Source organism: Sturnus vulgaris, unplaced genomic scaffold (assembly GCF_052056855.1).
Source record: "Sturnus vulgaris isolate bStuVul1 unplaced genomic scaffold, bStuVul1.hap1 Scaffold_192, whole genome shotgun sequence".
NCBI classification, from domain to species: Eukaryota; Metazoa; Chordata; class Aves; order Passeriformes; family Sturnidae; genus Sturnus; species Sturnus vulgaris.
In genome coordinates this window covers 4,219,773-4,242,347 of record NW_028276155.1, presented here as the reverse complement: position 1 = coordinate 4,242,347, position 22,575 = coordinate 4,219,773, and the positions used below count along the sequence as shown (strand labels likewise).

At 44.5% G+C, this 22,575-nt stretch overlaps 1 long non-coding RNA gene across 1 annotated transcript; it reads left to right on the top strand.

The window, feature by feature from the left end:
- The first annotated feature begins 17,722 nt into the window (after positions 1–17,722).
- Positions 17,723–20,314, top strand: LOC148218262 (uncharacterized). Its single transcript, XR_015800502.1, has 4 exons — positions 17,723–17,862; positions 18,078–18,151; positions 19,506–19,564; positions 20,208–20,314. It is a non-coding gene; the product is annotated as an uncharacterized LOC148218262 (long non-coding RNA).
- The last annotated feature ends 2,261 nt before the right edge of the window (positions 20,315–22,575 follow it).

Genomic DNA, 22,575 nt, shown 5'->3' with positions numbered 1-22,575 from the left:
TGGATATGTTTGTTTTCTTGGATGGGTTTGATTATTGTTGTTTATAATTTTAAATTTTGTTTTAATTTTTTAATCAGCTCCTCCTGGCAGCTGTGGGCAGAGCTCTGTAGCTGTGTGTGACACTTGTGTGTGGCACAGTGAAGGTGTCCAGGGGGGCCTTGCCCGAGCTGTGTGCAGAGGAATCCCCATCAGGCCAGGCTGGGGGTGCTCCGTGGCCGGTGCCTTGCGTTGACTGGAAGCTGCCATGGAGCGTCTCCAGGGATGGAAGGTTGGGGCTGCCAGGGCTGTGGTGTCACAGACAGGGGAACGCTGGGGCTGCCACAGCTGCCGTGTCCCAGAGAGGGGAATGTTGGGGTGCCCTGCTCCTGGCCCGGCCCCAACAGCTCTGCCAGCTCCTCTCAAGGACACCAAGGCTGAGGCAAAGGGTGAGAATTGCGGGAGGGGCTGAGCTGGGAGGGACTCGGTGGGATCATGGAGTCCAGGCCCGGCCCTGCACAGACAGCCCAACAAGGGGAGGCTGTGCATCCCTGGGAGAGGTGTCCAAAGGCTCCTAGAGCTGTGCCAGCCTTGCAGCTGGGAGCATTGTCTGGGGATCCTGGTCAGTGATGGAGGATCATTCAATAGGGGGAAGGAAGGAAGGGTGGAAGGGTGGAAGGAAGGGTGGAAGGGTGGAAGGGTGGAAGGAAGGAAGGAAGGAAGGAAGGAAGGAAGGAAGGAAGGAAGGAAGGAAGGAAGGAAGGAAGGAAGGAAGGAAGGAAGGAAGGAAGGAAGGAAGGAAGGAAGGAAGGAAGGAAGGAAGGAAGGAAGGAAGGAAGGAAGGAAGGAAGGAAGGAAGGAAGGAAGGAAGGAGGGAAGGAAGGAAGGTTTATGAATGTTGTTCTGTTTATCCAATTTATCAAACAACAAGATTAAATTTAGCAGAAAATTTTTGAGAGTAATTTTTATAAATTTATACAATCAGAGTATTTGAGATGAATACAATCAAAGTATGGAATACATATATTTCAGGATATGTAAAATTTAAGAGTAAGTAATTTAGTATAATTGAGGTTCATATAAAGCATAAGCAAAACCGACCAGGGGTACAGGGAGGGGCTCGCCCTTCCTCTCGTACCAAAGCATCAAGGCTGACAATCCCACTTATATACTGTAAGATACAGAAGTTTCTAGAAAACTCCTCCTAGTTTGTATTCCTAAAAATCTACGTTACTGTGTTGTTTGATGCATGCTCTACTAATGCTTAGGGGTCTTTCTTCCTTTTGAGGGTTTTATTTCTGATGAAGGCTCATCATCTTCATCAGTGTCTGCTGTGTAACCTTGCAGGTAGCACAAGCGTCCTAAGCTTGGATTATATAATTAAGCATAAGTTCCAAAAATAAAATTAAGTTCCATGCATGGAATCATCCCAATTTTACCCATTTCAAGGTTGATACCTTTATTTCTAGATGCTGCTTATCAGACCTACGTCCTTCTACTATTCCCTTTCAACATCCTTGTTCGACTCCCAGCATCTAGAAGATGTCCTTTGCCCTGTCTCACCCATCTCCCCCCTCACTCTCTAACAATTGTCTTCTATTGATCTAATTACAATTTTGCTAATATAGTTACAATTTAATTAGCACAAATCACATTTATCACAATTCCCCCATTTCTCTTTTTGATCATATTGATTCATGCTCTAAAACATTATTGCTTGGTATTCTCTAGGTTCCTTCATACTAGCCTCCAATTTTTCTAATATTTCTCATGCTGCATTCAGCTTTTCACACTCCTTCTCAAATTTTATTAACATTTCTCGTGCCAGGATATTCTCTTTGCATTAAGTCACCATTTTCTCGATCTCTCTCCCTCGAGTGTGAGTGGATTGTGCTTTCAGTACCATCAAGAAATTCAGTTTCTTTTTTGCTGTTGATTCTGGATCCATGGGCATGGCTCTAAGTTTCATTCCTGGAATTGCTGAGTGGATTACTCTAATTAGACAGGGTATAATGCAAGGCAGAAACAATAGTCCTAAACCAGAACATAATAGCATGAATGCCAATTTTTTCCACCACACACCCCCAAAGCGTTTATCCCACCAATCAGCTTTCAGGATAGAATTCCGTTTTTGAACTGGTACATGTGCCACTCTTTTCATTTCATCAGCAAGTTTTGTGATGGCTTCCCCGTGATCATCTATTTCCACACAGCACTCAGATTCATTAATCCTCCCACAAACTCCTCCTTCTTCTGCCAGCAGATAATCTAGGGCAATTCTCTTTTGATGTATAAATGCTCACATTTGTGAATGCTGTTTGGCCAACAACTTCAAAGCATCTGCCCTATGGTTTGAGATGACTTCCACTACTGCCTGGACCCTTATCAACCAATTTAATAGGTAAATTGGAGTTCTATATCCTCAAGACCCATCCTGAGCCCAAGCAGCAGGTTCATAATGTGCTATAATTCTTTCTGCAGGCCATTCTTCATCTTTCCATTTTTGATTTCCTCCTGCCATTGGAAAGTCGAGGTCTAATTCTCCTTTCTTTCTAAGGTTTCATAAAGTGGTGTTCCTAGTATATTGCCCTTAGACCTTGGTCTGACAAAGAAGGAGGGTCGTAGAACTCCTAAGGTACAAGTTCCTTCCCACTTTCGGGGTAGTTCACTGTATGCTCGTTGTCCACAAATCCAATTTATTCCATCAGGGGCTTTCTGTCCTTTTTCTGTGTTTTCTGGTTGTTCCCAATAAGATTTTAAGTCTTTTATAGATTGGTAGGGATTAGCTCCAGGACTGCTATGCCAGCACAAATCAGTTTGGTTATTCCACTCACAATCCATTTCTTTCGTTGTTCCCCAATATACAGTAGGACTCTTGGGTTGCCAGGTCTTTGTGTTATTGTCTGAATTTACTACTAAAGTAGATAGGCAAGGAGTATATCCCACCACTTCAGTGTATTTTCTCCCCTCCCGAGTTATACAAACTGTTCCAATGACTTGATGACTCAGAACCCAACCCTCAGGCTGCTTTAATGTCTTAGAAATTTGAGTATGATTCCATTTTAAAAATTGTTCTGGACCTAAACCCTCACCTCTCCATGGCCATCTTTCAGCCATTCTAAGTCCTCCATAAACAAAACATTTAGATAATCCCAATTCTGCGGCAATTTCTTGCATCAGATCTATAAACAGATTTTTATTTGAAGTTGGCAAATCCCAGTCACTATAGTGCTGTTTGAATTTTTTATACAGCTCATCCAGCTCCTCTAACTCTTTCCCTCTGATCTTTTTCTTATCCTTCATTGGTTTTTTTTTTTGCTTTCCAATTAATTTTCTCTTTGGCTCTTTTCCTTTTTCATCCTTTTCAAAACAAAAGAAATTTTCACATCTGGGACAAAGTTGATCATAATTAGTATAAGGAGCTCGCCCACTGAATCCCAAATTCCTTCTCACCCAATACAGTTTTGGACTTTTCACACAAATTTCTAAGAAACTGCTACGATCGTAACAGGCAGCACTAAGATGTGGCTGTGCCACAAATACTGATTCCATCTTATCCTTGACCCACATGGAATGATTGCACTTGTCACAGGGATCAGGAATGGTTTTTTCTTTACTGCTGGCTCTTGTACTGCTTGTTGTGTTAGAATTTGTTTCTGCATGGCTTATCCTCTTCTGCTCCATGTAGTCTTATGGCTTTGGCCAGTTGCCAGGGGTATTATTGTAAGCACAATGAAAAGAATCCTCAGGAATTTTAACTTTCTACCTGTCTCAAATGGGGCTTAGTTCTTATATTTAACAGGGCTAAGAGAAGGCATCTAGTCCATGGTAATTTAGTTTCTATCATTAATTTAGTTAGTTGTTGTTTAATAGTTTGGTTCATCCTTTCAACTCATCCCAAGCTTTTGGGATGCCATGGGGTATGATATTCCCAGGTAATTCCTAGTGCTTGGCTTAAATTGTTAATTATTCTCGAGGTAAAATGAGTGCCCAGATCTGAATCAATAACTTGTACTAATCCAAATCTTGGAATAATATGCTCCAATAAAATTTTAGCTACTGTTTGAGCTGTGGCTCTAGCTGCAGGGAATGCTTCTACCCACTGAGTCAACTGATCTACTATAACCAGCAGATATTTCCACCTGACTATTTTAGGTAATTCAGTGAAATCAACTTGGATCTTTTTGAACAGCTGATAGGCTGTCCGAGGGCCTCCAGAGGGAGGACTCCTCAACACCTTTTTGTTCATCTTCTGACATGTGACACATCCTTGAGTAATTTGTTTCCCAATTTCAAATATTCCTGTACACCCATAAAATATAAAAAGTAGTGACAAAGTGCCCTTGTGCCCCAGTGAGTTCTTCATTGTAAACTGTCCAGGATCTGTCGGGCTATAGGTTTTGGGACTACTTTTCTACCATCTGGTAGAATCCATTCTCCTTCCTTCAGGATTGGCCCTAGCTTCTTTATAGCTTCTACCTCTGTTAAAGAAAAGTATGGTGTTTCAGTTTGTGTTTCTATCTCTTTAAAAGTCATAATTACACTGTTGTTTTCCCTTAGGGCAGCTCTTTTTGCTTCATCATCAGCCAAATTGTTTCCTCTTGTTTTAATGTCTCTCCCTCTCTGGTGTCCTTTTACATGTACGACTGCTATCTTTTTTGGACCTTTTAAAGCCTCAAGTATTTCACTGACTAATCTTTGGTGTATTAATCCTTTTCCTTGGGTGTTTATAAACCTCCTTTCTTTCCAGATCTTTCCAAAGGTATGCACAATCCCATAAGCATACTTCGAGTCTGTGAATATAGTTCCCTCTAAATCATTTGTAGCAAAAATGTACCGAGTAATGCACAAAGTCCACAGGATTGTGCTGACCAGGATGAGCTAAGAGGACCAGATTCTTTCACTTCTAGTTTTTCTCCACTAATTATGCATACCCAGATTTTCTTTTCCCATTTACCACTCGAGATGATCCATCAATAAATAATTTTTCTCCTTTTCATAGTTCCTGTTCCCATAAATCTGGACGTATTTTTGTTTGTAATTCTATGACTTCTATGCAATCATGTATTATTTTTTCCCCTGGGTCCCTGTACAGAAACTGGGCTGGGCTTTGTACATTTGTCACTCTTAATTCTAATTCTGGAGAGGTTATTAAGATACCCTCATACTTTAATATTCGACTGTCTGTTAACCATTTCTCAGCCTTTTGTGCAAGAATTCCTCTAATGTTATGGGTAGTGTATACTTCCAGTGGTGCCCCAAAAGTTATTTTTCGAGTCTTTTCTACTAACAATGCTGTTGCTACGAGAGCTTGTAAACATGTTGGCCAGCCCTTGGAACTGGATCAAGTAACTTGGAATAATATCCCAGTGGCTTTCTGCTTCCTGCCCAATCCTGAGTCAATACTCCATAAGCTGTTTGATAGGTTGTATTAACAAATAATTGAAATGGCCTGTCAAAATCAGGAAGGCTTAAGACAGGAGCTTGCAGCAGAGCCTCTTTAACTTGCTCAAAATTTTCCTGATCCATTTCATTCCATTTTAAGTGATTTGTAGTCAATTTTTCATATAGGAATTTTACTTTCCCACTAAATCCCTCTATCCACTGCCTACAATAACCCAGAAGACCCCAAAACTCTCTTATTTCTCTTTTAGACTTCAGGGGTCCCATATTCAATATTCCTGAAACCCTTTTCAGGGGGTCTTGTTTTTTCCTTCCCTTACTGATCCAGTGACATAAATAACGTACTTCTGACTCCACGAATTGTAACTTTGACCTGGATATCTTTAACCCATTTTCTCCCAGAAAATTTAAAAACTTTATAATACCCTTCCTAGTGTCTTCTTCACCTTCTGCTGCTAATAACAAATCATCTACATACTGTAACAACTTAAACCCTCAAAGTAACTCAAAGGACTTCAAGAGATCTTCTAATGCTCCCCAAAAAGGTTTGGTGACTCAGTGAAACCTTGGGGTATTACCGTCCACCTAAGCTGTTCTCTTCTGCCTGTGTCTGGGTCCTCCCACTCAAAGGCAAAACAGTCCCAGCTACTCTCATCCAGAGGGCAAGTCCAAAAAGCATCTTTTAAATCCACTGCACTATACCAAGTATAATGAGGGGCCAATTGGCTTAGTAAAGTCCATGGATTGGCCACCACTGGAAAACGAGTAAAGGTGCTTTGATTGACTGCCCTGAGATCCTGAACTGGTCGGTAACTGCCATCAGGCTTCTTTACCGGCACAATGGGGCTGTTATGTGCTGACATGCAAGGAATACAGAGCCCAGCCAGAAATCCCCCCTGAGCCAGCAGCTCTGCAGTGGTGGCCACCAGGCCAGGTTGCCCAGGAGGCTTCTGGCCATGGCCTGCAGGGAGCTGCTGCTGCCAAGGTGCCTTTGGTTCCTCAGGCTCTGCCTGGCACAGCTCCCACCACGGCTCTCTGCTCTTGTGCCCGAGCCCTTCCCTGTGCTGGGGCTGGCCTGGGGCTTTTCCTGCAGCAGGACCTGGGCTGGCCATGGCACAGGAAAGGCAATTCCTGCTGGAGCAGGAGGCTCTGCCTGGAATGGGCTCAAACAACTCCAGCAAAGCCCTGTTTGCAAAGCCCCAGGGGGAAATGAAGAGGGAGAATCACACTGCTTTCGGGGTGAATAATGCTGAAACCAGCCTGACTCCTCCATCCCAAAGTTCAACATCCTGAGAGGGAGCTGGAGCTGTGGCAGAGCTGGTAAAATCCCCAGAGAAAGGAACAACCAAGTGACACCACTGAGAACTTGTGCAGAGCTGCTGAGCTGGCACAGCCTGGGCACATCTGACTGACAGGGCAGCACTTCAGACTGGAAAAGCCCCATCCCAAATTTTAGTGGCAGCATCTCCTGACATTTCCCTTCTTGGGTGGGTGCGGAGATTCCTCCCTGCAGTGGAGACACCCCTCAGGGTCACTGCTTGAGGCTGAGCTAAAGGACCCTGAGCCCAGTGTCATTGGTCTGGGGGAGTGACACCCATCTCTACTTAGTTCTGCTTTGATACAATTGCTACAAGTGCTGCAATTTCTAGAGCACTACATTAAAATAGATGTTACAGCTCCTGTACTGTGGAGTAAATAATTCTGATTAAGACCTTTTTGTCAAATCATGATCATAATCAGTCATATCTCTATATATATAAATACTTCTGGTTTGCCATCCTTAATGTTGAGGGACAAAGTTGTACAAAGATTCAATTCCATCTGTTTAATCCTTTACACATAAATCCTTGACAAAGTCTGGGGCTGGATTGCATCCAGGCACTCCCAGGCTCCTCTCACAGGAGTTTAGAAAGCCTGGGGGTCCTGGTTTGGGGGAGCTTGGGGGTGTAATTGGGGTATTGGGGGTCCTTTCTGCACCCAACAGGAGCTTCTGTAATGAACTTTGTGTGAAGCTCCCACTGTGCCCATGACAGGAGCCCCTGTGAGTGTCTGTGCCCTCACTGTTCTTTAGGAGCACAGGGATGTCCCCACTGCACTCCTGCCACTGCCTGTGACAAATTGGCTCCTTGGCAGGGCAGAGACACCTCTGTTGTCACTGTGGAGCCCTGTGACTGTCACCTCATGAGCCTTAGGAAGATTAAGGAGCCCTGGGATGTCCCCATGGAGCCCCTGTGACTGAGTGTGACCAAACAGATCTTCAGGAGCCCAGAGACCCCTCAGATGTCCCCATGGAGCCCCTGTGCCTGCACGTGAGCTCACAGCTCTTGAGCAGCCTGGAAACCCCTGGAATCTGTTCATTCCTGCTCTGCTGAGGATGGATCCTCAGCAACTTGGAGGTTCCCTGATGGATTTCAGTTCTCCAGACACTTGTTCATTCTTCAGTTCAGGAATTCAGTGACAAAGGCTCCTTAATATTTCAAAACACCCTAACAAAGCAAGCCCCTGGGAATAATTTCATTTTAAGTCTTTAATTCTTCTGTGGTTAATAATACAGACTTCAGAAATGTATTCAAAGAGAATATACCATGTTTTTTTTTAATTCAGGGACTTTTTGTGTCCCATTTAGTTTTGTTTTACTTTTTATAGATTAATATCAGTAATCTCCAGTTGATATTGTTCCTGAGAACCTCCTAATGCAGACTGAAGAAATATGAAAATCAAGACCCTTTATGGCTGACAATCAATCAGACTTTGTCCCTACCCCCACCCCACCATTTCCCCCATCCAAGCCCTGGCACTCAGAGCAGCCTTGTGCAAATCTGAGCTCCCTCCCCTCCAGGCTGTGCCTGCAGCTTTCAGCTCCTTGGCACCAACTCCCACCTGCTTTCCTTGGAGAAGGAGCTGCCCCAGACACAGAGGGATGTTCATTTCTTGTCAGCAAACAAAACCAAAGGCAGGCACAGCTCCATAAAAAACAGAATTCCAGCCCAAGGAGTTCTGGGCAATGGAGCCACATCCAGGGGTGTCCCCAGGGCTCAGGACTGGGGCCAGGGCAGTGAAATCTCTTTATTGCTGATCTGGATGAGGCCATGGAGGGCACCCTGAGTCAGTGTCCAGGTGAGGCCAAGCTGGGTGGGAGTGTGGCTGTGCTGCAGGGCAGGAAGCTCTGCAGAGGGATCTGGACAGGCTGGAGCCATGGGCCCAGGACAATTGGATGAGGTTCACCAAGGCCAAGGGCTGGCTCCTGCCCTGGGCTCACAACCACCCCAAATCCCTGCCTGTGCCCTGCTCCTGATCCCCACAGCCTGTCCTGTTTCCTTCATCCCTGCATTGCCAGGGACTTTCTGGGACAAGGCAGCTCTGCTGTGGGGATGGAGGGAGGTGCAAGTGCCACCACTGCAGTGGGAACCACAACTCATCAGGTTTGTGTCCTTTGGGGGTCAGCAACTGGTGAGACTCAGAGGCACAGAAGGTTTCTCTTCTTGGCCAACATAAAAAATGGTACCCATGATAAAATTCAATAAACTTTAAAATTCTTTCCTCAGCTCTGTGCAATGTCAAAGCAGTATCTGATGTATCCACCACGAACAAGGTATTTCCATACAGGAACAGTTTTAGACACAATTACATTAGAAAGGGTGATTCAGTGATAGATGTAGACACAATTAAGATGTTGACTAATGTGGAATGACCAGAGAACAACTGGAGGAGGAAATCTGGGAGCAATGGCAAGGCCATAGGAGCTGGTCTAGGGAAGAAATGTCCTTAGACATGGCCATTTAAACAAGAGAGGTGGAAACACCCAAATGAAGAGGGACATGAAATAATAGAGAGTGTAGTGGTAACACAGGTACAGGGCAAGATCAGTATTTCTTGTCCTGCCATCAGTACACACCCAGGAAATTCCTGCTCCCTCCTGGCGAGAAAACTTTGACATTTTGTAAAGTACTCAAATGCCCCAGCTAATGAGATGTGCTCGTGCACCTCACAAGCTTCAGGTCCCCTACAGCCCCAGAGGGCTCCTGTCCCATAAACATCTGCTCCAGCCCATTCCAAAATCGGGAGCACCATCATCCCGAGATCATCCAGGAGCTGAGGTTGGAAGGGACCTCAACAATCTGCAGCCCAGCCTGTCAGGAACTGGGTCAGACCAAGGGGTTCAAGGCTTGATTTGGTGTGGATTGGAAAATCCCAAAGGCCATGGATGGGGCAGCATCTCAGAACCTCTCTGAGCCCATGGGAACAAAGGTTTCCCACATGTCCTGTCTGACCTCCCCTCATTCCCCTTCCACCCATTGACTTTTGTCCCCTCCAGCCCCCCCAGTGCAGAGCCTGGCTCTGTGTTCTCCATCAGCTCCTGGCTGGCACTGCCAGGCTGGCATGAGGAGCCCCTCAGCCTTCCCTGCTCCGGGCTGGACAAGCCCAGCTCCCTCAGCCTCTCCTCACAGCCAAAGGGCTCCAGCCCCACCTTGGAGGCCCTTCCCTCACCCTGCTCCAGCTGCCAGACATCTTTCCTGCCCTGGGCAACCCAAACCAGGCCCCAGTGACCTGGATAATCCACGGCCTTGATGTCCTGGTCACACAGCCCTGGCCCCTTGTCCCCGTGTCAGGCTCTGGGTTGATTTGTGGAACATCCCTGGGGGAGGCTGTGGCTCCAGGTGGACCAGGGGGATCCCGGGGGTCAGGGGACCCTGCTGGGCATGAACAGCATTGGACTTGTCTGGGGAAACTGTGAGGGGGGGCTGGGGCAGAGTGACCAACCCAGTGACCCCACACAGCCCTGCTGGGATGTCACACCTCTGTCCTGTGATGTCACAGTCAGCTCTAGGATGTCACAAGGACAGCCTGTGATGCTTGATGACCTCACATAACCCACTCTGTGATGTCACAGCCCACTCTGTGACCTCATGTTACCAGATGATAAACTGCCTACCCCAGGTGAGCTAACACAATTCCTCTTCTCCAAAACCACTGGCCTCTGGAACCTGCACAATGCCCGTTGTGGAAGAAGGGGAACTGGAAGTTCCCCAGCCTCAGTGTCCTGCCAGCTCAGCCAGGCCAACTGGAACATTGGGGTCCACGACCACCAGAGACAACCAGAGAGACCCCCAGGACAGAAGAACCCATAGGTAAAGGGGAGGGGAAATATGTTCATGATTTTGGGGAAATGATTATCAGGACAGTCAATGAATAAGTTTGCAAAGTACAGAATATAAACATGAACATAAACATAAACATAAACATAAACATATAAACTCATCATGCACGGCTTTGGGAGGAGCTGTCCCCTGTGTATCCAGCCAAATAAAGAATGCTGCTTTTTAATGCTATATTGGTGTTTGGGAGTTTTTTATTTTACTGAATTGTTGGTAACACTCCATCTGCCCAGGAAAGCTCTGTCTCCTGCTGTTCATAAACAGAGAAGGGTTGGTGGGAGATGTGGTGGTCAGAGGCTGTTTAGGGTACAGTGACCATGAAATTATTGAGTTTTAAATATTCTGTGAAAGACGGAGAGGCATCAACAAAATTTCTACACTGGCCTTACAGAGAGCAGAATTCAGCCTATTCAGGATACGGATTTGGGGATAACTGACTTTTTTAAAGGAACGAGTCCTTAAAAGCAAAGCATTCCAAGAAGGATGGAGACACTTCAAAAAAGAAATCATGAATGAGAAGGAGGAGCATGTGCCAGTGAGCCAGAAATGAGCTACTGAGGAAAATGAGTCTCCTAGCTGGGTATGGAGTTTTTTCCAGGCACTCAGAGAGAAAAGAGGCTGCATCACCTTTGGACAGAGGTGCAGGCAACTCAGGAAGTGTTTAAGGATGTTGTTAGGTCATGCAGAAAGAAAATGAGAGAAGTGAAACCTCAATTAGGACATAACCTGGCCACTTCTGTGAAAAATAATAGAAAATATTTCTATAAATATGTTATTAGCAAACCGGCAGACAAGGAGAATCTCAGCTCTTTATTGGATGCTGTGGGGAATAGAGAAACTGAAGATGAGAAAAAGGCTGAGCTACTTAACCCATTCTTTGCCTCAGTTTGGAACAATAAGCCAGGATGATCTGAGGACAAGTGTTCTCCTGAGCTGGGAGATGGGGACAGGGAGCAGAACAGACCCCTGTAATCCAGGAGGAAGCAGCTGGGGACCTGCTGAGCCACTCAGATGCTCACTGGTGTTTCTGGAACCAGATGGAATCCATCCTAGGGGGATGAGGGAGCTGCTGGATGAGCTCCCCAAGCTGCTCTCCATCATTTCTCATCAGTGCTGGCTCAGCAGGGAGGTGCCAGAGGACTGGAGGTGCCAATGGGAGCCCATCCCCAAGAAGGGGTGGAAGGAGGATGTGGGGAAGTGCAGGCCTGTCAGCCTGACCTGGGTGCCTGGTGAGGTGATGGAACAGATCACCTTGAGTGCCATCACAGGGCACCTACAGGATGGCTGAGGGATCAGAGCCAGCCAGCGTGGATTTCAATATCTGCATTGATGATCTGGATGAGGGCATTGAGTGCAGCATCAGCAAATGTGCAGATGGCACCAAGCTGGGTGTGAGTGTGGATGTGCTGGAGAGCAGGAGGGCTCTGCAGAGGGATCTGGCCTGGATCAGGAATGGTGTGGCCAGCAGAACCCGGGCAGTGATTCTTCCCCTGTGCTTGGCACTGTTAAGGCTGTGCCACAAGTGATGTGTCCAGTTCTGGGCTCCCAGTTTAGGAAGGACATTGACACTTGTGATAGCAAACCAACTTGGTGTCACCACAGTCCCATTAGGCCCTAGAATGCCTAGAATTATCTCCATGATTCCTTGAGGCCTCCCAGTGTCACAATGTCCTGTTGGTTCCATGAGAGCCCTTGGTGTCACAAATTTCCTTGGAACTTTGGGCCTCATTGTGTCACAATGGTCGCCTTGGCTCCACAGGCACTTGCAGTGTCACAATGACCCCCTGGTTCCATGAGACCCTGTAGTGTCATAACGATCTCCTTGGCTATGCAGGGTCACAGTTGGACTCCTGGTCACATGAGACTCCAAAGTGTCACAATGGATCCTTGTTTCCATAAATTCTCATTGTGTCACGATATTCTCATCTGGCCCCACAGTGTCTCAAAGGTCTGCTTGGCTCTGCAGCTTTAAAATTCCCCTTCCACGCTCAGGTCAGATTTCTGAATTCCTCCTCTGTAACTTGTCCTCAATCCCACCTCCTGGTCGTTGTGCTGTGGCTCATGCCTGTCATTTGTCCCTGAGGCAGCAGAGCCCCCCTGGCCAGCACAGGCCCCACATCCCCTCATCAGACACGGCACAGCACAGGGAGTGTTTTGGGTGGGCAAATGTTCCCCACCAGAGTGTCCACTCCACACCTCAGTGTCCAGTCCCAGCACCCACATCCCGTGCCAGGGATCAGAGAGCCCTGCTCTGGGCTCTGCCAAGGGCTGGGTGAGGAGGGAGCCCGGGCAGGGCTGATGCTGCCCCTAGAGCAGTGCTGAAATCGGCAGGAGGAAGGAGATAAGCACAGAACAAATAGACCAAGAAACTGGGGTGAGTGCCCAGGTCTGGAAGTGGCTGATGGAAGAGGCTGGAGGGATGCTCAAAGCCCTGGGGCACCTTCTCACACTGGCCATGCCACCAAGGCCACAGACCAAGCTCCTCAGTGCTGCCCCTGCCTGTCTGAGATCCCTGCCAGGGGACTGGCACAGCAGCACACACCTGCTGGAACGTGTCCTGGCCCTGCAGAGTCACACAGCTCAGCTGACATGAGTGGGTTTTACCTCCTGGGCACTTCCCAGTCTAGCCCAGCTTCTGCCCAGCTCTGCCCACCTCCCCTGCCCTCACCCCAGCCCAGCCCATTCTGGGTGAGCCCCATGGCAGTGCCCGGTCTGGGGTGCTCCAGCACTGGGGGCACTCACCCCACAGCCCTGGCCCCCTTGAAGTGCTCAGCAGCTGCTGAGGGGCAGAGAGGGAGCTCAGCCTCCACAGCAGCCCCAGGGCTGGAGCTCCCCATGGCAGGGGAAATGGAGCTCAGGGACAGTGCAGAACTGCTGGTCCTGGCTCCAGGAGATGCCCAGCACAGGCTGCCTCTGCCTGCTCAGTGCCAGCCCCTGTCTCTCCCCAGGCCAGCACAGCAGCCCTGGGCAGGGGACAGAGGGGCCTGGCCAGAGCTGGTGCCTGCAGCAGCAGCTTCCTCTGCATTCCTCCCTGCAGGCACAGAAACGCTCCCTTGCTCCTCTCCCTGCACATCCCTTTCCCCAGCTGAGCGTGTCCTGCCTGGCCGGGCTGGCTTGTCCTGCTGGCCCAGCCCCTGCTCCCCACAGGGCCCTGAGCTGGCCCTGCTGCTCGGGACACACCAGGTTCTGCTGCTGTCCATGGCCGGGGCTGCAGGGAAGCAGCAGCTCCAGGGGGAAGGTTGCAGAAAGGCTCTGGGCAGGGAGGCTGAAAGGGACACCCCAGGGTCTGCAAGGTCTCTGTGTGGGAGCTGAGCCTGTGACCCCTTGAGCCCTCCCAAGAGCTGGGGCTGCACCTGCAGCTCCAGAGGAGATGTGACAGCTGGGAGCAGAGATAAATTATTCCTGCTGGATTCTTTAGTGTGTTTGCTTCTACAGGTGACCTAGATCCATACGTAGAGGAGGTGTTTTGTTTCAGATAACACTGGTAGAGTGGTAAGAATAATATTTTTTTGTAGGGACACATATTGAGAAAGTAAGAAAATTACAGCCTGAAAAATATTCCAGGCTGCAGCTTCTCAGCTCTGTTCCCAGCCGATAAGCTGGTCCAGCTCAAGGCTAGGGAGAATTTCTCCCAGGGTGATAATTTGGTCAAAATAAAAAGGAATTAATAACAAGATAGAACACCTGTTGTGGTGTGTGACCAGGCCCCGGGAATGGGGTGTCTTCTCTCTGAACCAATCACCTTTTCTCTACTCTACGAGTCATGCTATAAAACAAAGTGTGTTTCTGAATAAACTTGTCTCTTTCCTTGCTATCATGAAAGATGACCATGTAGCAGTGCATCTTATTCCAGCTGCACTTAAAGGGTTAAAACCCCTTTCCACGGCTACAGACTCCCTTTCCCCTCAGACCTCTCCCGCTTTCCCAGCGACTGCCAAGGTCCCTCTGTGCCCCCTTGGCCGGCGACCACGGCGACGTCCCCAACCCGCCAGGCCCCTCGGGCAGCCCCGAGACTTCTTTGATGGTCACGGACAACGAGGAAGCGGCGGAGCCGCCGCCATCGCCCCCCGGATCCGCCGCCATCGCCCCCCGGATCCGCCGCCCTCGCCCCCCGGGGCTGCCGCTCCCCCCGGCCGGGCCGGGCCGGGCCTGAGGCGGGCGCAGCTCCCGCCGCACAGCGCCTGCGCCACAGCAGCTCCGCTAGGCGGCGCCCCCCGCCCGGCGCTGAGGGGCCGCCGCCGCTTCCCGCCCTTGGCCGAGAGCTGCCGGCGATGGCGCCCGGCCGCCCTTCCAGCGGCGCCGTGGAGAAGGAAAAGCGGTTTAAATTGTTCGTTCCGCCCCGCCTGAGCGCTGGGCAGTGGTCTGTGGGCAGATCCCAGGTGAGCGCTCGGCCGCGGGGCCGCTGAGGGCAGCCCCCCCTACCCCGGGCCGCCCCTCGGGCTGTCTCCTGCCCTGGACTCATTTCTGTGCACATGCCTAGACTGGTGCCGGGGGAACATCTTCGGTTGGAATTTCAAAGACTTCTTCTGTTATTTTCTGTCAAAAATGTGAAAAACGAGGTTCAGTTTCCTGGTAGATTTGAAAAAGTTTAGTAAAAGAATGTAAGAGACAATAAAGCAAAAGGTTACAACGGCCGGGTGCTTGGCATTCCGCCAAGAGCACACACTAACTCAGAAAACATCAACCTGTTGCATATTTATAGACCTTTACTGTATTATTCAAAATCACCCCCTCTAACCTGTAAATCAACATTTTTTTACCTTTTTAAATTTTTTTTCTTGTGTCTCCTCCTTGTCAGCTCACTCCCTGCTAACGGAGATCACTAAATTCCTTCCCTGGAATTCTGGTGTTCATCAGCCCTGTCTTCATCCAGACAGGATAATCCAAGAGTGTGAAGAATTTCCTGATTATCTTTTTACAATTCTCTGATTTAGTTGCATGAACAAAAGCTTTTTACATTACCATGTTATAGTCTAAAAAAATATCACACTGCTATTTTTAAGTGTCATTAATAGCAGAACTAAAAGAAACTATATTCATACAGCAACATTTTCCAACATCATACATACAGCATTCACTTTAATGTTTGCAAAAAGCCAATAATGTAATATGTGCTTATAACACAGCTGAAGGGACTCCTCTTGTCAGCCTGTGCTGTGTGTTGTAACTGTAGCTCAGTGATGATAAATCCGTGTTTGGGGTGGCTCATTCAGCACCCAGAGCGAGCAGTGACCCCCTCAGATGCTCCCACTGCCGTTGATGTTTTGCTCTCACCAGATCAGGTGTGCAGTGAAAATGTTCCATCCCCACTCTGAGTTATGGGAATTCAACAAGTTATTTTTTCATGTTGAAGCTCCTTATGAAATATGTTGGGATTCAAACAGGATATTCTGACATCTGATGAGTTATGCTGTTTACAGGATGAACTTCTGTGACTTAAAAACCTTGTAAAAGGGTATTTTCATGCTGAAACATAATCAGATATGGTTTAGAACTGCCCTTGTAAGTAAAGCAAAAAAGAAATATCAGGTACTGGTCTTGAAAAAAGTAATTTGGCTTCTTGAGTCCTTTACCATGCACCAGTGCACAGACAGGCAGGAGCTGCTGAGTTCCCTGCATTGAAAGCTTCCCCTTTGGCCACAGTCAAAAATAATAATAAAACTGAAAAAAACCAAGTTTGATAAACCACTGTGAAATAAGAAGCAAGCAAGTTCCAAAGCCTTCACCAAAACCTTGGGCTTTGAAATTGTAGGCAGCTGATTTATTAATGAAAAATTCTATTTTCACATCATTTGTAGGATTTTTGGATTTTTTTTCAGGATTTTATAATCCTTTTTTACAAATCTACCCACAATGAACTAATTTTAAAATTTGTGCAGGGTTTTAACAAATGCTTGGAGGATGATTTTAAATTGCCATTCGATGTGTCCAACCCTGGCAAAATCACTGATTCAGGTAAGACTAAAATATTGGCCATGCACATTCTTTAAATTTTTTTATATTGTCGAGTTCTAATTTTTTTTTTAGTAGTCTTAGAGTTTCATATCTGGTAACACTGTTAAATACAGTTTCACTGTTAGTATTTTTTAGAAATACATTGATCAAAATCTCTTCATGTTTCAGATATAATTTCCCAGCAAGTCAAGCTTTGCTCTGAAGTAGATGAAGAGGTCAGCTAAGTATCAACTCTGCATATCTAATTTCTTGGGATCTTTGAAATTTGTTCCCAAACAGTGCTTAAAGCATTATTGAGTAGATATTTCAGGGCTGAAGGAAGAAGTCAAAAGGGAATTGTGTTTTCTGTCTCCTGCTTAAAGCTGAATCACTTAGAGGAGATATTTGTGATTTAGTGAACATGCCTGGAGACAACTCCTTAACAATTAGGGTGATTGCAATGTTGTTTGTTGTTGTTGTTGTTTTTTCTTTATTTGAAGTGCCTGTGAAGTCTGTGAGTTTTAATTAGAGTAAGATTTAAAGATTTTCGTTGTATTTGTGTCTCCTGTGTGGTCTGTAATGCCTTTTGATACCTACATAGTGGATGCACAAAGATTTAAACTTTGCTTCCTGATCGTATATAAGTTTATATCATCATCTGTGGAAAAATATTACTCTTGTGATGTTTCTAAGAGATAAAATATTTTATCTACAACAGTATTAATTAGATAGTATTTGAGATTAAATTGTGGAACCTGTTTTAATAGAGTACAGAAACAAGGAATGACTTGTTCTCAAAACTCTACAATGAGGCTGAGAAGATCAAGCAGTGGAAGCTGACTATGGAATCAGAACTAAACCAGAAAGAAAGAAAACTCCAAGAAAGTAGAGAGATTATTGAAGCACAGAATAAAACCATTCAAGAACTGCAGGCCAGTATTGTACAATATACATTGAATAGATGAAGTTAAGTGCTTCCTGATTTAGTATGACAATATTATTGATCCAATTAAATATTAAAGGATGTTGCAGTTTGGTTTGTGCCTTGAGCAAATTATTGTTTTGAGAAGGTGTGTGCACGTGTCCTGTATGAGTGTGTGCATGAAGAATTTACCTGTAAGTGTCTCAGTTGCTGGTAAGTCATTGCTCATTAATTATTCTGCCTTTCATGCAGAAGATGACTCAGCATGCAATACCAGTTAAATAGACTTCTGTCTGCTGATACCCAAAATTACATTTTCATGTGGGATTTGAGAAGTCAGAGTGTATTTCTAATGTATTTTTCAATAACAGTGTCTTTTTGCATTTATTCCCTATGAAATTAGTTAAAAAATGATAAACTCCATTTGAAACTGGAAGATGAAATATGGGAAAAAGAAGATCTCCAGAAAGAGTGAGTAATGTAACCAAATAGATGTTTTTGTGGTGAAAATAATCAGTTTTCATATGGGCAGTTTGATATAGCAGTTAAATTGTGAAGGTCATTTACATTGTTACTCCTTAGGTACTTGGTATAAAATTTGTCCATTAAATATATATATATATATTTATACTTAGTATAAAATACTGTGCACTCCTATGAAAACATGGTATTTTTCCCTCCTTTAGAGCCACTGCTTCGATGCATCTGTGTACTCTGCTCAAGGAAACCTGCACTCTCTTCACAGAGAAGACCAGCAAATGTAAATACTTTTTTATTTTTGATTTATGAGAGTAAATGAGATGTATGAGAGTACTTCTAGCTTGCTCTAAATTCACAGAAAAGTTCTCATGCTGTTCCAGATGTGTTCTCCAGCTGAGATTGGCTGGATGTGACTCTTAAAATGAGGAGTGAAATTTAAGTGGCTCACAAAACTAGGAGTGAAGCCACAGGACTAACACACATCAGGTTTGTGATGCTAAATCCAGAGGATTTTTGGAGCCAGTCAAATCGTTTGCTGAAAGTTTCCAAGCCTGGGAGCCGTTTGGGTGCCTGAACACTGAGCCAGGTTTGAGGCAGTGCCAGACCCTGCTGAGCAGTGACAGCCACTGCAGAGCAGTGCAGCTCCCCTCGAGTCTGCTCAGCCCTCTGAGGGTTTTCAGTCCCATCCAGGGACTGTGAAGATATTGAGAGATATGAAGTGGCACTTCATGCCTGTTTTGAGGCAGTGGAATCTACTTTAAATTCCCAGCACACTTTAAGAAATTTCCAGAGCTGGCATTTCCAGTTTGCAGCAGTTACACATTAGTGGGGAAAAAAGATCTTAACCCAAAGGTATAATGAGGAACTAGAATTCTTCTTGGGTAACTCAACAAGTCAAGACAGTTGGATAACTTAATAAAGTTTAAATTCTTGAGGTCTTTGAAACATGTTCTCGATTGGTAATTCTGCTTTATATGCAATATAGAATTGTTAATTGTTAATCATTAAAAGTTTACTAACTTGATCCTGGATATTTAAGAAGTGTCTATTTCTTTTTAGCCTTAATTCTAGAAACACTTGTGTATAGATGTACTGTTCTTTTTTGATAGCTCTGTTTCTTACTATTCTTTTCTGTAATTGTTTTCATAGGGAAAAATAGTATCAATTACAAAAGTAAAAGGAAAGAAGGAAAATATGGACATGGAGTGTTGTTGTAATTTTATAATGACAGTTCTGTGGTCACAGGTATCTGCTGATAGGAAGAAATTCAGTGCTAAACCCTACATTACAGTTTATCAAATACTAACAGCTTTGATACATGATTATTCAACATTAATACTATAAGAATTAATATGGTTACATAAATTGATCCAGAATTGCACTTGTCAAAAATATATATTGGGAAGGAAATTTAAAAGCTGAGCTTGCTTCATATTTCAATGAAATACACATTTTCCCTAGATTGTATGGCTTTTGGCACTGTATTTCATAATGCCTCATTTAATAAGAAATGAGCTGATAATTCCTTTTTAAATTCATTATGCTGATTAAGGAAAATGACTTGGACAGCTGGCATTCTTTTTCAAAAGAAAAAATTTCAAAAGAAAACATTAAAAAAATTCTTGCTTTGATAGATGAACAGGAAAGAGAAGAAACGAGGCAATTGTATGAGGAACTTCATGGCAACATGGAAGTAAGTGACATAAGCTGGCTAAAAGGAATGTGAGTGTGCACATGCTGAGCTGATTACATGTTTATGTTGGGATACTTTCTGTGTCCATATCATGTCATGTGTGATGCAGGAAGTCAGGTTTTCAGTCCCTCTTCAAAAATTATTTTTGTATTACATAAAGCACATTCAATGGAGAAAGTGCAGCAGCATGTGGGATGTAGATCCATGGGATGGGTGTGATATGTGGGATGTAGATCCATGTGATGGGTGTGATATGTGGGATGTGGATCCATGTGATGGGTGTGATACGTGGGATGTAGATCCATGTGATGTGTGTGATATGTGGGATGTAGATCCATGGGATGTGTGTGATATGTGGGATGTGGATCCATGGGATGTGTGTGATATGTGGGATGTGGATCCATGTGATGGGTGTGATATGTGGGATGTAGATCCATGTGATGGGTGTGATATGTGGGATGTGGATCCATGTGATGGGTGTGATATGTGCTTAGTGCTGGGTGACTGCCAGAACTTCTGTCTTCTTTTTGGACTCTGTTTCACTTACCTGGTGATTTCTCAGAATGGTTGGGGTTGGCAGCAGCCCCTTGGGAACTTCCAGGGTTTCCAATATTGAGCTTCAAATATGAAATTTTGTTTTTAGAGAATGACAGTGGCATTTGAAGAGCTTCGTGTGCAAGCAGAGCAGGACAGATTGGAAATGAGTTTCAAACGTGAGAATTCTGTTTATTGTGTTCATGCTGCTGGCTCAACAATTTTGTATTTCATAGCATTTATTACACATAAAAATGTGCAGTGTCAGGGCAGACAGATGTGAATGGTGAGCAGGTCACACTGAGACACTGGGACCCTCTTTTATTCCTGCTGCCTGTATTCACTGCCTGGCCCCTTCTGCTGTTGTTCCTCTGGGCCAGATTTGGAACTTTATTTTTCAAATAGTCACTCAAAGTTCAAGTTTTGTGTGTGAAGTACAGCCTAGAGATTAATATTTATTTCCTGTAGTTGGTTTACTTAAATGGTAATGCACTAGTGTATAGCTACACAAACTTCAGGTAAATGCTCTCTCTATATGTACAGGCTGCTGTGTTCCTGTTTGTGTTCCTGTTTCATTTTCACATGCTCTTTTCTGTTAGTTTCTTATAACAAACATGGAGTAATGGACTAATTCTGTGGAAAGCTGACAAAAAAAGATATTGTGCTTATAAAATCAAATATTGCCTCAGCAGTTACTCTTGGGAAACAAAATGTACAGCTGTACAATTGCAAGCAATGTTAAACTGGAAGTTGTATTGAAATTGGAGTATATTTCAGCTAGAATATTAACTGTGGCTATTACTGTATCTCAAAAGTGAAAGAAGAAGCAGAAAAAGTGGACAAGTTTGAAAAAGAATGCAAACTGCAAGTGAGTCAGAAGGAGAAGGAGGTTTGCTCAGTTTTACCATTTAATATGTGGTAACAGCTTTATTTGTGACTAAAAGGGCAATGCAAGAGCCAAGAAGTCTTTCTGGGTATTAGTAGAAAAGACAAAATAACAGCTGAAGCTGCATTTAAGTCAGATTCTGCTAAATTTAGTGATGTTTCAGACCTTTAGTCTACTGGAATTCATAGTTTGATTTTGAACTGGAGGACTTTTTCATTTGGAGTAATGTGACTTGATCAATATTTGGCTAAGATCAACAACCTTATGTAACTTGAATGACAGCAGCTCATCATACCTGGGGTACAGATGGAAATGAGTCTCTGTCCCTTTTCCACACTTCATTATGATATTTCTTTAATTTTGCTAGATTTCAGCTCTTACCATACAGAGAGATGAAAAAGACGGTGTAATAAAAGACATCCAGGCTCAGCTGCAGATATCACAAAATAAGATTGCTGACTTGCTAGAAGCAAAATGTAAGAGTTCTGTCTGCTGTGTTTAAATGTAATTGTTTTTAGAAGCATAGGACACAGGGCTGTGATAGTTGTTCTGTTGCTGGTTGGCAGCAGAATTTTGGGGCTTATCTTTGAAACAGAAGCTGCTTATGTGGGATGAGAACTGGCAGGGTAATTTTTAGGGTGAGTCAAGCAGTGAGAAGTTTTGAAAATTGCAAGGGGAAAACACATTGCTTCAGTTTTACAAATTTACAGTCAGGCAGGTGCCACTGAGGACACTTACTTTTCAGACCTTGATTTTCAATATTTTTAAGCCATCTATATTCAAAGTTTTTATGGTATATGATGTCAGTACCATTGGCCTTTGTTAAATTCTATAAATGTATGTATTTTCGAATTTCTAACAGCATTTTTTTAGTAAATATCCTATTTTTAAAAATATAAACATACATCTTTTTTGCTTAGTACATGGAGAAGAAATGTTAAAGGAATCCCAGGTCAGTCAAGAACATTTGAGGGCAAGCTGGAAGAGGCTGACATTTCATTGCAAAAGGCAGAGGTACACCTTGCTTACAGTTTTTCAGTTTAAATAAACTAGATGAGTATTTGCATAAATAATTATGGATACTTTAGATATGAAACAACTGTAGCTGTTTGTTGCAAAACATGGTTAGAAATTAGATCATGTTTTGAAGGCTACTCAGAGAACTTAGAAGCTGAATTCCAAACTACAGTGAAAACATTAATTGAGGTCACCAGAGAAAAGGAAGCACAGGAGGAAGAATGTAAAAAAGTGAAGGCTTTGCTTGCAGCTGTGACAGAGGAGTTTGAGATTTCTACTGCCAATTTGAAAAGCTTGCTGCAAAAGGAGCAAAATAGGTAAATTAAAGAGTTTCCATTCAGAGGCATCTTACAGGTTGCAGTCTATGACAAAATCAAGAACAACTGGAAATGAAGCTGAAATTTGGAGGTTTTTTGATACAGTGGTCTAAATGCAGGGAATTTAATGTAATTTTTTATATTTGTGCTGGTTGATACTGGTCTATAAAAAGTAAAATTTTTCCCCCTCCAACTTCGATAATTTTGTCTTCAAGAAATACAAATTTCTGTAAGTATTTATTTGTTGACTTGAATGT